Here is a 13,467-nt window from a genome sequence, read left to right as displayed (position 1 = left end):
TTGAACCCCCAAGGGCTTCACAGAAGTTTATAACGTACAGCCGTACAATTAAAAAATCATATTTTTTCCACAAAAATGATCTTTTCACCCCCAATTTTTATTTTCCCAAGGGTAACAGGACCCCAAAAGTTATTGTGCAATTTGTCCTGAGTACGCTGATACCCCATATGTGGGAGAAAACTACTGTATGGGCACGCGTCAGGGCTCGGAATGGAAATAGTGACGTTTTGGAGTGCAGGTTTTGATGGAATGGTCTGTGGGTGTCATGTCGCATTTGGAGAGCCCCCACAAGTGACCCCATTTTGGAAACTAGACCCCCAAGGAACTTATCTAGATGTGTGGTGAGCACTTTGAGTCCCCAAGTGCTTCACCAAAGTTTATAAAGTAGAGCCATAAAAATAAAAATAATTATATTTTTTTCCAAAAAAATCATATTTTTGCCCCTAATATTTTATTTTCCCAAGGGTAACAGGAGAAATTGGACCCAAAAAGTTGTTGTGCAATTTGTCCTGAGTAGGCTTATACTCCATATGTGGGGGTAAACCACTGTTTGGGCGCATGGCAGAGCTTGGAAGGGAAGTAGCACCGTTTGACTTTTTCAACTCAGAATTGGCTGGAATTGAGATCAGATGCCATGTTGCATTTGGAGAGCACCTGATGTGCCCAAACAGTGGAAACCCCTCAATTCTAACTTCAACCCTAACCCCAACACACCCCTATCCCTAGCCCTATATAAATAAATACATTTTTTTAATTTTATTATTTTTCCCTAACTAAGGGGGTGATAACGGGGAGTTTGATTTACTATTTATGGCAGGTTTTTATGTTTGGCAGCTGTCGCACGCTAAAAGATGCTTTTTATTGTAAAAATAGTTTTTGCATCACCACATTTTAAAAGCTATCATTTTTCCAGATTTTGGCCCACAGAGTCATGTGGGATCTTATTTTTTGTGGGACGAGTTGACGTTTTTATTGGTACCATTTTCGGGCAAGTGACATTTTTTTATTCCGATTTTTGGAATGCAGAATGACAAAAAAACAGCATTTCATGAATTTCTTTTGGGGGGGCGCTAACACCGTTCTGCGTGTGGTAAAATTGCTAAAGGTGTTTTATTCTTTGGGTCATTACGATTACAGCGATACCTCATTTATATAATTTTTTTATGTTTTGTCGCTTTTATACAATAAAAACAATTTTAGATAAAAAATAATTATTTTTGCATCACTTTATCATGCAAGCTGTAACTTTTTTACTTTTTTGTTGATGATGCTGTGTGGCAGCTCGTTTTTTGAGGGACAAGATGACGTTTTCAGCAGTAACATGTTTATTCATATCCGTCTTTTTGATCGCACGATATTGCACTTTTTGTTCGGTGGTGTGATGATAAAGCATTATTTTTTAATATAAAAACCTCAGTGGCGCTCAAGTATATATAGGGAATCCAGCAGCAGAAGCAGAAAGACACCAGTCACCATAGATGTCAAAGGGAAAGTCTGTATAGATAAATGAATTACTACTGCACTTAGAGTCGCTGGTATCTATTGTCTTACTCAAATGGATTTGAAGAGAAAAAAAAAAAAAAAAGGAGTGTTATTACTTACAGAAGGACTTTTGGGATCTCCAAACACAGAATCAGCCCGCCCTCCCCCTCAGTGGCTGTTAACCCCTACTGCTTTACAAAGTAATCTTGGTTTCTTGCTCTACAATTAGCATTAAGCATCCAAAGGGATATATATGACTTTTTTAGTGTTACTTATTGTTGTTCTCTGTCCAAACCTGGTTCTTTTATTGTGCTCTGGACTTTGATTTTTTTTTTTTCTCTTCAAATCCATTTGAGTAAGACAATAGATACCAGTGACTCTAAGCGCAGTAGTAATTCATTTATCTAAGCATTATTTTTTGCCTAGTTTTTTTTTTAAGGCGTTCACTAGAGGGGTTAACTAGTGGGACAGTTTTATAGGGCGGGTTGTTACGGATGCGGCGAAACTAAATATGTGTATTTTTATTGTTTATTATTTACAAAAAATAATTTATTAGGGAATATTTTTTATTTTTTTAATTTATTTAGGGATTTTTTATAAATTATTATTATACTTTTTTTTCTTTACTTTATTATATTGTCCCAATGTGGGACATTACAATAAAATGTCAGATCGCTGATCTGACAGTTTGCACAGCACTCTGTCAGATCAGCGATCTGACAGGCGCTGCACAGGCTTTCTCAGCTCTCAGCAGGCACTGAGGAAGCCACCTCCCTGCAGGACCCCGAAGGCCCCCGCAGCCATATTGGATCCGTGGGCCTGCAGGGAGGAGACCCTCGGAGCAGCGCAGCACATCGTGCTGCTCCGAGGGTCTCAGGGAAGCACGGCAGGGAGCCCCCTCCCTACGCGATTCTTCCCTAATCCCCCGGTACACTGCGATCATGTTTGATTGCAGTGTGCCAGGGGTTAATGTGCCGGAAGCGGTCCTTGACTGCCCCTGACACATAGTGTCGGGTGTCAGCTGTGATAATCAGCTGACACCAGGCCGCGATTAGCGGCGCTCCACCCCAGGGGCGCCGTTGATCGCTATGACGTACTATCCCATCCCCGGTCATACGGGCCCAGGTACCGTGGACGGGATAGTACGTCAGATGGCAGAAAGGGTTTAAAAATTTTTTTTTCAGTTTTTAATAAGTTTTTTAAATTGTTTTTTTTTTTTACCTTGTCCCAGTATGGGACATCAACTTTCCCTGACCTGATCACTGAATTAATACTTTGAAATTCTTTTGCATTGCAGGGAATCTTGCACACAAGGAGGAGGTGTGTCAGCTCCTTCTCTCAGCAGGAGCTTACAGGCAACCGAACCTGGTTGATCCTGCTACCACCTTTCGGACCATGGTCACCAAAGGGGCCATTGACACAATGCGATCGCAATTGTGTTGCGCCGATCGGAGCAGAAAGGGAGCTTCCTCCCTGTGCAAGCCAATCGATACAGCTGTTGCTATTGACAGCAGCATCAAAGAAGTTAAACGCCAGCGATTGGTGCTAGGACCTATTGTGGCCATTACTGCACGGTGTCAGGTCTAGTGTGTCGCTTACACTCGTTGATGATCACGCCAGCTATGGGAGTGTGCCAACGTGATCATCACGCCGTACATGTACAGCGGTTTGCGGGAACTCCTGCTGCGCCGTACATGTACAGTGGATGTCTTGAAGGGGTTAAATTACAACAGTATTCTTCGGGCCTAAGAGGCTACTGATTAACTTTGCACGCTGTTTTTATGTCAATGATTTACAATCATAACCCAGATCTTTCTCTCTATATGACTCTTAGTTTTATTGCACCTAGGACATTTGCTGATGCAGATTATTAGCACTTAGATGCAAGACACTAGCTGACAATGAATCTCATTTTTCAACTGGTTGCAAAAACTCAGCATGATAAACTCAGGTTGTAGTTACGCAGTACTCTGCTATCTACTTTAGTCTCGTTCTCTATATCTTTAAAGAATAGCAGACATTTATATTTCTATTTAATGAAATTGTTGCCCTGATTATTTATTACAGTATACTGTATATTTTTAATGCACTGCATTAACTTCTTTTCAATCTTTTCTTCCCATTCCATGCTGCTGAAATGCAACCTCTATTTTTTTTCTCCGTCCATTTCAGGCTTTGCAATGCACATTCCGTACTCTCTACTGGCTGTGTACAGATACTCGCTAAGTATGCGGGCCCCAGTGCAACAATCATTCTCCACCCTGTACAGTTATACATTTCAATATGTCTCATATTGAGAAAAATTGAGAAAACCACATACTTTTTATTATTTTTTTAAATTTTTTTGGAGAGCAAAAAAGTATTTCACTTTTCTTTGTGCTCCTCAGCTCTGTGACACCATACAGTTATGAAGTCATAAGTTTCTTAAACATTTAATTTTATCTCATCACACCAGAGTACAGAGTCTCAGTAGTCCTCATATTTTTATACATGGGCCGTGATAAATTGAAGGTGGGCCTTTTTATGCATAGAGATTCTCCCTCAGTGGTTAAAATCGACGAAAGATATTCCTCTGGAGTGTATACCGTATTGTGTCAGGGGAATCACTTATCCCGGTTTGCCTTTCTACTTCCTTAGCTAACTGCAGTAAACTTACATGTCAATTTTCTTCAGCTCTTGTCATTAGAAGATGCTCCTGTTTAGGTGTTAACCTCTGTGGTCGGCCTGGATATCTCTGTGAGATGGTATGAGTTCCATCTTTGTTAAATTTTTGTATCACTTTTGCTACAGTATTCTGACTGATAAATAAAGCTTTGATGAACTTTATTTAGCCTTTATCTTTCTTGTGAATTATTTTCTTTCTCAGGTGACATTTCTCTTCCATGTGGTGCCATTGATGACAGTATGAAATAGGAAGTTTTCTTTAAGTAACGCCATTTCTTAGTCAACTGTCTTCTGGACACTTGTTTAATGAATAATTAGACTTACCTCTGGCTGAATTAGAATTTTGTAGTTTAAAGTTTAGCTTTGCTCCTTAGACTTTCACTACGGTATACTTCATTTTTGCCACATGGCCTACGTTAGGAAAATTTATTTTTATGTGTGCAAAATAACAAATCTTGATTGCAATCAATGACCCAGTCTGTTGGGGGTTTACTCAATTACAAAGGGGTTTACATAATTATTCAAATAATTAAATTAAAATGTATATGTACTGTATATATTTTAATATAAAGAGCCAAACTTAAATTTACATGGACAACAATGCTCAACAGTTTCTTCATCAACATATATCATGTAACAAATGAACTTACTGTTACAAATTATGGTCTTCTTCTATAGTACCAAGATGGCATAAAACTAACTTGTACAGGACTTGTGGGAGAATCTAGAAATGTTCTACTCTTACTGAATCATGCAATATGCCAAGTGTTATCGCAACTCTTGAGCCCAGAAAACCTTTCTGGTCATCGGTGCAAGTCACAATCACAATGTGTTCTCAGGTTTCTACTCTTTCTGCTGTAAATATAATAATACATGACACACAGCTTTGTCCACATACATTTATGGAGTTTAACGCCTAGTGATATTTACATTTCATGTAGCTCTATAAAGGAACCAAATAGGCAAACAATAACGATATTTAATTTCACATGCACTGTCGATTAGATTTTGGCATTCTTAGCCACACACAAAATCTCCAATAACAGAATTAAGTGCACAATTTGGTGGAGGAAACAAATCTTGAAAATAAAGCCTCAATTTCTAAAATGCCTGGTAAAACTCCAAAACAATAGGCCAAGTGAGCAAGTTATTATTTTTATTAGCTACTAAACCCCTATATTCACTAACTAATTAAAATTATACTTTAATTGAAGAATGTAAAATGTGAGAGCTGAGGAACCTAGTCTGCAGTTGATTAAAACATTGATTGGTGATGGTGCCCTAAAAATGTCCAAACGTCTGTAGGCTAAAATTAACCACTTTCTGATATCGGGCGTAATGATCCGTCCATGTGACCTGGGGCAATTTGACCATGGACGGATCATTACGTCATCGCTATTGCCGTTGCACACGGGTGGTGTGCGGGCAATTGTTGCCGGAACTCAGCTGTTCCCTGGGGCCAGGTGCCAAACACGGCTCTCATCATTCTCCCCGGCTCTGCCAAGCAGGGGAGAATGATGAGTTACATTTAAGTGATGAAAGAGACAGCAGGTGGCGGCTGATGGGACTATTTCTCCCATTAGCCTACCCCTGCTGCTGCTAATAGCATGCAAACCACCCTCTGGGGTAAAGGGGTTAACTAACAATTTTACTAATGGCTTTATGCCTCTATAAGATATCAATAAATAATGTCCAGGTTCTATCCGTGATTTTTCACACATCGTACATGGACCCATTCAAGTCTATGGTGCTATTCACATATCAATGTTTTTTTTTGTGGATTATTGTCCTAAAAAAATCACAATGAGATAGCTATCCCATATCTATCTATCTATCTATCTATCTATCTATCTATCTATCTATCTATCTATCTATCTATCTATCTATCATATATATCTGCTATCTATCTATTTAAGATCTATCTAATTATTATCTATCTATTATCTGTTGATTATCACATATCTATCTGTCTATCTATCTGTTATCTATTATCTATCTATTATCTATCTACCTACCTACCTACCTACCTACCTATCTATCCCTTATTTATCTATCCCTTATGTATCTATATATCTATTATCTATCTATGTATCTATCTATTTATCTATGTATCTATCTATCTATCTATCTATCTATCTTTAATCTATTATCTATCTACCTATTATCTGTCTATTATCTATCACATATCTATTTATTATTAACCATAATATCTATCAATCTATCTATTTCATGTCTATCTATCTATCTATTATCTGTCAATTATCTATCACATATCTATCTATCTATCTATCTATCTATCAGTCTATCAATCTTATCTATCTCATGTCTATTTATCTGTCTATCTTTGTAAAATGTGTATGAAAAGCCATGTTTTTACAGTCCACTATAATCAGGATGACACCAATTATAGCATCTCCAGTAAATGCCGTCCTAATTCTTCAGGAAAGTCAGTGGATATTAGGTCATCTCGAGCTGGGTAATTTCCACACGGCTGAACGTAGATTTTTACACTAGCTGTCTAGATGGTATAATGGGCAGCTGGTGATTTCCAGATGCAAGTCCTGTATATGTTAGAGGGATTCAGTGGCCTTGCTTTTCTAGAACATTAATCTTCTACTCAACCTTGTATAAGAAATGTGAAAGAAGCACGTCTTATGGAATCTTTCTTCATATGTCTGTCTGTGTATAGAGGCATGTTTGGTTTGTTTAACTGGACTGAATGTAAATTCTCTCAGTAGTTTGTAGAAATGTCTGCAATAACCCTTGGAACCATGTCAGGTATCACAAAAGACATTAGGCTTTCATGTAAAAGATTCAGCCATGCTATATTTTTTCACCATTTTTTCAGAGGTCAATTAAAAGAACATCGACAGTATAGCTGGAGAATGAGCCGGAGATTCCGGAGTGACACAGTTAGGCGTTGGGCAGCAGTTCCCACACCTGTAGCGGATAAACATCGAGGGGAAAAGCCAAGTTGAGAGCAGCCCTGCAGCCTAATTATACATCCAGTGTTATTGTGTCTGCCTTGTGTAGTGCTCAGCTCCCCAGAGGAGCTGTCCTCAGTCATGGTGCTGAGCCAGACACAGCTGTGACAGCTTCCGTCACACACAGACCGGCATCTTCAGCTCTTTCATACAATAGTACCCAAGATATATCCATTTACCAGTACCGTAACGAATGGATGCCGCGAGGCCCGCGCCAGCAGTGGCAGGCACAAAGATCAGACACATTAGGAATAAAATATCTGAACCTACCTCTCTGAGGATTAATGTTGGTGCTGATGAAATGGAGGCAGCCTTGTTGCTTTGTATTTCCCAGTGTTTCTCCTGGCTTTTCCTTCCTGTCACTATATTTCTGTGTCTCTCTACCACTTCACAGCTCTCCCACTCCTGCTCTGCCAGAAAAGCCTTGCTAAAAATAGCCTGCTCACGCCTGGCTGCGAAACTAGCGCGTCCTATACATTGCGTGAATTTGTATCATCCACTTTCCCAGCCAGCTCACCACTATCTGTCTAATTCAGTCTCTTTCTAGACCTCTCCCAGGACACCAGGAAGTCTTTCTCCGCACAAGAACTTTCCTTTCTATGGAGAGTAAAATCTACAGAAGACAGGCTGAGAGGTGGAAGCAATCACTTGTGGTATAGGTTTGTATTCGCCTCAAGTGGTTATATTATTATTACCATGACCAGTGATAGAGTTTCATAGTGTTTTTTAAGGTTGAAGGTAGAGTTAAAGGGGTATTCCCATTGCCAAGATCCTATCCTAATATTAGCGAATACCTTCAATTAGAAATGCAGTATAGATTTTATGATTCGCTATGTCTATTTCCTCATGTGCTGGCATTGCAGGACCTTAGATATCCATGGTTACAACCACTGATATAGTGACAATAAGTTAACTCATTGCTAGTGGTAATAGCCATGGATAACTAAGGTCCTGCAATGCCAGCACATGAGGAAATAGAATAGAATCAATAGAAGTGTCTTACCTTGGCCACAGACAAAAAGAACTGCACTGTTGCTCGGTGGTCCAAGGTGTTGTTTTCAGATGAAAGTAAATTTTGCATTTCACTTGGAAATCAAGGTCCCAGAGTCTGGAGGAAGAGTGGAGAGGCCACAATCCAAGCTGCATTGAGATCTAGTGTGACGTTTCCACAATCACTGATGGTTTGGGGAGCCATGTCATCTGCTGGTTTAAGTCCACTGTGTTTTATCAAGACCAAAGTCAGCGCAGCCGTCTTCCAGGAAATTTTAGGGCACTTCATGCTTCCCTATGCCGACAAGCTTTTTGGGGATGGAAATTTCATTCTCCAGCAGGACTTGTCATCTGTCCACACTGCCAAAAGTACCAATACCAGTGTTAGGTGCCAGTATTCTTCCACTGCACTGGATGGATCCCAAGCTGTGTCACCCTCTGCGGTCTCCTATTCAGGTTCAGCCACAGTCGGTGCTGCTCAGCAAAGATGTCAGTCCCAGCTTCTTGCTCAGACTTGTGCTGTTCGCTTGGTTACTGCTGGCTCTCCAGCCAAAACTATAGTAACTAGCAATAGGCAGCAGCGAACAGACATTCCTGTGACTAATTCCAGAAATCACTCTATTGAGCATGCTCGTGAGGCGACCTCTTATTGTTGGTTGGCCGTCAGCTGCTCAGGTGACAAGGCAGTTCTGGATTGGTTCACGAGCAAGGTCCTGTCTGACTGGACTTGAACAGGAACATATAAAAGATCCTCTGAAGCACACGTCGGTGCGCTAAGATCATATGTGTTTGGTGTGTTGGTGGATACTTTAACACCCTGTGTGCATGTGTGCTGCTAATAGCACTGCGAGTGTTTTTCTAGACAGGCAGTGTAGGGTGGGAATTATCCACAAAAATTTAAAATAACCAATAAATTTAGTTCAACTTCAAAATTGTGTTCCAATTGTTGTTGATTCTTCACCAAAAATTTGCATTTTGTATCTTTATGTTTGAAGTATGATATGTGGGAAAAGGTTGAAAAGTTCCAGGGAGCCGAATACTTTCGCAAGGCACTGTATCTATCTATCTATCTGTCTGTAGGGAAGGTGACCTGACAGACGGACGTGTCTGTAGGAAGACGGGATGCTGGGTGCACTGTAGATGGACATTTATAATAATAGAAGGGAAACAGTTGGGGGAAAATGGAATAGGAGTGCAGTACCTAAGTTTGACCACAAGATGGCAGGGGGGAGCGTGAGTACAGGACTTGACAGCAGCTTATGGCTTTAGAAACCGCTTAGTCATGGGGGGCAGGGAGACAGGAACCCAGGAGGGGATTTCCCGAGGAGGGAGATAAATAGGACAGGAGAGGGTTCCAGAGGGTTCCAGTCCTGGGAGGAACTCAGGAGGAGAAGAGACAGTGAAGGAGAATGAACAGTAGTTGAGAGCTCGACCAGGGGACTGAGGAGAAAAGAAGTCAGGGGGTGGCCCCGACACGAAGAACCGCAGAACAGACAAGGCCCCGGGGGTACCAAATTGATGACGACCTCGGACTGGTGAAGCGCTGGCGGTAGATAGGTCTAGGGCAGCCCCAGTGAAAGAGCCGTGAGGAACATCACTACGACAGAAGGAAGGTGCAGGTACCCAGGCCTGAATACGGAGAGCTGTAAAGGTGCTGCGGTGTATTGCTACTGTCATCAGGAGGACGGCCAATAAACTCGGACCTGTTGTACCCAAAAATCTGCCTTCGTCTCATCTCTGTGTCATCTGTGCGCAGTAAGCAGTGGACCACCCCCCAATCCGTAATGGAATGTGGGTTGGACGAATATTAAAGAGGATGTTGGACCAGAAATGACATCACAAATCTTTTTTTTGTTAAATAGCATATCTTTATTGAGCTTACAAAAACGCATACAATTCACATAAAAAAACGCATGAAAATCCGCATCAAAAACACGTGGATTTTAACCTGCGTTTTCTGCCAAGAGGTGCAGATTCTGTGCAGAAATTTCTTCAGGCAAGTCTGCAACGTGTGCACATACCCTAGGAAAAATGAGGATGAATGAACTCATGGAGATCAACATCCAACATTGCGGAGACACCGTCACATGTTTCTCAACGCAGTGATTCTAGAGCAATGCCCCCATCCCTTATGGGGAATATGCAAAAACATGCAAAACACAAGCCGCGGAGACACCATCACACGTTTCTCAACGCAAGCAATGACAAGACAGGTCTTTCCCCGGGAAGGAACAACCAAGGGAAGGGCAGTCTCCAATGAAGGAAACCACCTATGCCAAAACATGGTATCCACAGACAGCTGTTTCGGGGTATTGCTCATTGTTTTCTCACTGGTATGCAGCTGATCTTTCTGCCAATGACAAGTATTTTTTTCTGTAACTTTCCTTAAAAAAAAAGAGTTAATCCAAATACTACCTCTTTTTACCAAATTTGGTCTATGAATCAAAGATGTGAACTTCCTATTCTAACTATTGGAGAGCTTCCTAAACTTTCGTTTTGGTTGTGGAAATGGTATAAATTGAGATAAGCAATCACCAATGCATTTCGTATTATAAGCAGCCCTTTCAGTATGGGTATCTTCCCATGGTCAGTAAATGCTGCAGGTTGGATGCTGCGTACATCCGCAGGGTCCAACTCACAGTGTCCATATGTTACAGCATAGTGGATGTGATTTTTTGAAATCCAATGCCCACTATGCGTGCACGGCCTCGTCCGGCTTCCCTCCGAAGACGCACCTGCGGCGAGTCTTTCCAGACCGCATCATGTCTATTTATCTTGTGGAGATGCATTTGCATTGCAGGGCATCAGGTCAGCATCTTGCAGGCAGGCAGGGGGCACGTCAGCTCCTGCTCTAAGCAGGAACTTACAAGTCACTGTCCCTGGGTAACCATGTGACCATCTTTCAGCCTGGGGTCACCATGAAGACTATTGCTACAGTGTGATTGCAATTGCGTTGTGCCGATGAGAGCAGAGAGGGAGCTCTCTACCTCTGCGATGCCCATCGATATTGCTGTCACTATTGACTATTGTGGGCATTTCTGCAGCCGGGTGTCAGCTCTCATATAGAGCTGACATTGGCATTGACATTGGTATTTGTTGTCTCAAAGGGGAAAGCCATCACATAAAACGCGTATCAGGGGTCGTAGGAAGTTCATCCACTACACATGACTAATTATGGGTGAGCATTGACTTTGTTACATTACCATGTGCTGATTTGATTTCGAGGTGCTCTGTTTATTGTGACACTTGTGGGGATACTACATGATTGATAATCCTTGTACCTGGTGTTGATTGTTTACATAGCAACACCTCTCTTGCTTTCCCAAGTCATACAGTGGACTTGTGCCCTTCCCTTTGTGTACATAATTTTGTTTCCTTTTTTTTTTTTCATTTTTCTGAATCATGTTTTATGTGATTTTTGTATATCTAATTACTTAATAAAAATTACTTTTTAATCATTTTTTTGGTACTTTTCTCGTTGGTATACAACAAGCTGCACAAGAGCATACTCTATAATATCTCCGGTCCAGATAGACAGACCCTGAAGGAATACATCGCGGAAAGCCTGGCTAAGGGTCATATCAGACCATCCTCACCGCCCATTGCCGTGGGGTTCTGTTTTGTAAACAAAAAGTGAAGGGGGGTTACTCCCTTGCCTGGTTTTTCGGGAACTCAATGCGATCAATGTCCGTGATCCATATATGCTTCCTCTCATTCCTGACCTTTTTAATCAAATTGCAGGTGCAAAATGGTCCTCTGAGATGGACCTCAGGAGGGTGTATAAACTTGTAGGGAGGTTGACCGGACCACGGGTGCCTGCATGCCGGGTCTGGAACTGAAGAGGCTGCACCCACTGTTCCCGGGGAGGAAGCCTGAGTGAGGAGGACCTTCTCCTATTGCCTCGGGGAAAGCACTATTGAAGCGGACCTTCCTGCAGTCCCAGGAGGGCAGGGAGAGACAGAAAAGTGTGCACAGCAGCAGGGGGATAAAAGGAAGATGCGCGCGAAGCAGGGCAGTCTGGCGCTGACACAGAGCAGTACAGAGGGCAGCGCAGAGAGCAGCACACAGAGAGGTGAGCTTTGTGCTCTGCTTTCCCTGCCAGAGAGTGTCGGTTTGGCGACGGGACACACAGAAGGAGCCCCGGTCACCTGCCGAGCACGCTATGCAGAGCAGAGGCGTGCCAGCAGAGTGGAGCCGTGCAGAGCCATGTCAGCAGAGCAGAGCCGTGCAGAGCCATGCCCATGCACACATATCAAAGCCGAGCTGAGTGTTGCAGCAGCAAGAAAGATGAATGCTCCATACGGGTAGCACCAACACCACACAGACCAGCGACCGCTGTCACCTGCCGCCAACCACGGGGACCAGAGAGAGAGAGACAGGCAGGGTGTGCCCAGTGACTGACATAAAGCCAGGAGCCAGACTCTTCAGGATCATGAGTACCAAGCACAAGCCACCTGAAAGAGACTGGGAGTGTGACCGTAACCTACACCCTGACTGTGCTAGTAAATCTCGGCCCCAGACACTTGTAACTTTACTTGGCCATTGTATACTTGTGGAGCCACTCTGGGCTTGTACAGGACTGTGGCCCTCACCATTGTTTAGCCACTACGGTATATGGACTAGGGGCAGTGGAAGGTACCGGAGACCGACCACTGTCACCAGAAGACGGGGTATTGTCTTTTGCCTGCCCCCACTAGAAAGGACATTGAGGCAGCCACTGCCGGTGCAATTGAGTTCGCTGCCGGAGCTGCTGTTTTAGAACTTCCTGATACGCTTACTACTGAACTGCCGTTAACTGTACCGTTGTACTCCACCTTGCAAAAACCTCTGCCATACATATTGTTTAACCCTTTTCCTCCCTGCATAGAGTATTCCCCTGTAAATAAACCTGTTAACCCTTGCTCTGCCTTCGTCCCATCACTGCATCCTGTGTTCCTGCTAGTATCTTACAAACTCATCTGCATTAAAGAGGGGATGAGTGGAAGACTGTGTTCAATACACCAATAGGGCGGTCCCTAGGTTAGGGACAGGAAAGGAGCCCCTGGTCCTGAGTCACCCAACAGTCGTGACAGATATTCACTGCCATGCATAGTATTTTGCATTTAACCCAAAAAGTTCTACTTTTGTCTCATGTGTTCAAAGCACCTTCTTCTACATGTTAGCTGTGGCCCCTACATAACTGAAAACAGAGCATCTTATGACTCGTTTTCAAAAATGGCTTTTTTCTTCCTACTCTTCCATAAAGGCGAAATTTGTGGATTATGTGAGTCATAGTTGTCCTGTGGAAAGATTCTCCAACCTGAGCTGTGGATCTCTGTAGCTTGTATGGAAGGAGCATGAGCTTCTT

General features: G+C 42.4%; 1 protein-coding gene across 1 annotated transcript in view; it reads right to left on the bottom strand.

Moving 5' to 3' along the window:
* The window catches only part of CPLX2 (complexin 2), a 312,758-nt gene extending 305,110 nt beyond the window's left edge, over positions 1–7,648 (bottom strand). The window contains exon 1 of the mRNA XM_073565473.1: positions 7,401–7,648. The gene's annotated coding sequence lies outside the window, so the exon portion shown is untranslated. The remainder of the gene's footprint in view (positions 1–7,400) is intronic.
* Positions 7,649–13,467: the final 5,819 nt, after the last annotated feature.

Source organism: Dendrobates tinctorius, unplaced genomic scaffold, assembly GCF_039654945.1.
Source record: "Dendrobates tinctorius isolate UK_male_01 unplaced genomic scaffold, ASM3965494v1 ptg000001l, whole genome shotgun sequence".
In the NCBI taxonomy this organism is placed as follows: Eukaryota; Metazoa; Chordata; class Amphibia; order Anura; family Dendrobatidae; genus Dendrobates; species Dendrobates tinctorius.
This window is presented reverse-complemented; position numbering and strand designations above follow the sequence as displayed.